Source organism: Spermophilus citellus, assembly GCF_964194105.1.
Source record: "Spermophilus citellus genome assembly, chromosome: 2".
Classification (NCBI taxonomy): Eukaryota; Metazoa; Chordata; class Mammalia; order Rodentia; family Sciuridae; genus Spermophilus; species Spermophilus citellus.
The window spans coordinates 243,839,960-243,842,360 of record NC_138183.1 but is presented as its reverse complement, the minus strand read 5'-3'; the positions used below and the strand labels follow the sequence as shown (position 1 = coordinate 243,842,360).

Here is a 2,401-nt window from a genome sequence, read left to right as displayed (position 1 = left end):
AAATAGGATATGTCAAGAGCTTTGTAATGTTTTGAACAACCAATTAAAAAATTTTAAAAAAAGAGCTGTAATCTAATGCTTGGAGTAAGGACTGATTGAGAAACACAGAAGGTACAGAAAATCTCAGTGGCCTCATAGGGGGAGAAAGGCAGACTGGGCAGAAAAGTTCAAAGACTTTCAACTCACCACAATAAAAGACCTGCATGTCAGCATGCTGGTCGATAAAACCAAAGTAAAGACAAGTACCCCATCCAGATATTTTAAGTGTTAGTTTTTATGAATTATTTAATTTAATTTTTGGTTACTTATTTAATTCTTATGATAATAACTGCAAGTCTTATTACTGTCTTCATTCTGCAGTTGGAAATATGACACTCAGGGGAGTTATGTTAGGACAAATGCCTGGTAGGTGGCATATGGCAGCATATCTTCCAAGCACCTGAGCTCCATGTCTGCCAATCCTGTTGATGTGCCTTCTCTCAGAACTGTCCCTTCAGGGGGAGCATACTCCCACCACACCAGTCACCCCTCCACATTACTGCGTATGGAGATTTGCTGGCATGATTCAAGAATTAAAATCATCTTCAACCTATTCAAATTTCACACTGTCAGCTGGTGTAGGTGTTCTGCTGATAACAGGCTCTAGATTGTGTAGATTCTGGGGCATCTGTTAAATGCATTCAAAGCTTGTCAATTCGTTTATGACTCTTTTTAGCTGAGTGGGTCATTTCATTCATTGTTTGTTGGCTTATTACTTTTCTTCTGATAAAAGGAAAACACAGTGAAGAAGGTGAAATTTTCACCCACTCAATCATTTGATTCACTGTTGTACCCTAAACAGTTTTGGATAAAGGGGACAGGGAATAATTATGAAGTGAATCAACTTCAATTTGTTTGAAATCCAGTTTAAAAAATTAGATTTAGGAACTACCTGACATGGGTTAAAGTTGGGATGAGTCCAGGACAGAGATTGACAAATAGTACTTGTATCAATAGAATAGATTTCTCATGCTTAATAATTTAAAGGAGTATAACAACTCAATAAAATCATAATACTGCTGAGAGGAGAGAGGAAATGTGCATCGAAACTGACTCCAACAGTTCTGGGCAGATGAGCTGCATAGAAGCATCAGCTTTTCCTAAGCTCAGAAGTGAATTCACAGACAGGTACATACAGATATTTTGATTAAATCATTAAGTAGTCTATATGTGGGTTAACATTATAGAAAAATTTAAAATTGGGCAGATAATGCATAAAGAGTGTTCAAATTCATAGAATTCAACCCTGTATGTAATTAACTGCAACACATTTGATTTGTAAGATGTGATTTTTCAGGAGAATCCCAAATTATAGATATTGGTAGAAAGAAAGAACACATTTTCCATGCATACTTTTGAGAGCAATTCAAAGTCTTCATTATTCTGTACTTTTTCCCCCCTTGACTATAGAACATCAAGAGATTCTCAGACAACGTTGATGGAGAACAGGACAGAAGTAACATACTTCATCCTGCTGGGACTAACCAAGGACCCAGGTCTGCAGCTTCCCCTCTTTGTGACCTTCCTCCTCATCTGCACCATCACTCTGGTTGGGAACCTGGGGATGATCCTGTTGATCCTTCTGGACTCCCGTCTCCACACTCCCATGTACTTTTTCCTGGGCAACCTGTCTCTGGTGGACTTGTGCTACTCTTCAGCTGCTATTCCCACAGTCATGGGAGGGCTCTTCCTGGAGAAGAAGTGATCTCCTACAATGCTTGTGCTGCTCAGATGTTCTTTATTACAGGTTTTGTTACTGTGGAAAATTACCTTCTGTCCTCAATGGCCTATGATCGCTATGCAGCAGTGTGCAAGCCCCTGCACTACACCACCACCATGACAGCAAGTGTGTGTGCATGTCTCTTCATAGGCTCCTATGTCTCTGGTTTGTTGATTGCCTCCTTCTACATTGGGGACACCTTCAGTCTCACCTTCTGCAAGTCCAATGTGATCCATCATTTTTTTCTGTGATATTCCAGCCGTCATGGTTCTCTCTTGCTCTGATAGACACATGAATGAGCTTGTTCTTCTTCCTGTCTGTGCCTTCAATGTGGTTTTTGTTCTCATTGTTATCTCAATATCCTACATATTCATTTTTACCACAATTGGAAAGATGCGCTCAGGTGCAGGCCATCAGAAGGCTATATCCACCTGTGTCTCCCACTTCACTGCAGTCTGCATTTTCTATGGGACCACCATCTTCATGTACTTACAGCCCAGCTCCAGTCACTCCATGGACACAGACAAGTTCACATCTGTGTTCTACACTATGGTCATCCCCATGCTGAACCCCGTGGTCTACAGCCTCAGGAACACGGAGGTCAAGAGTGCATTCTCAAAGATTGTTTTAGTGGCAAAATAA

General features: G+C 40.5%; 1 pseudogene across 1 annotated transcript; it reads left to right on the top strand.

The window, feature by feature from the left end:
* The first annotated feature begins 1,465 nt into the window (after positions 1-1,465).
* Positions 1,466-2,401, top strand: LOC308641196 (olfactory receptor 5B2-like; annotated as a pseudogene). The gene has a single exon. The product of its transcript is annotated as an olfactory receptor 5B2-like (transcript).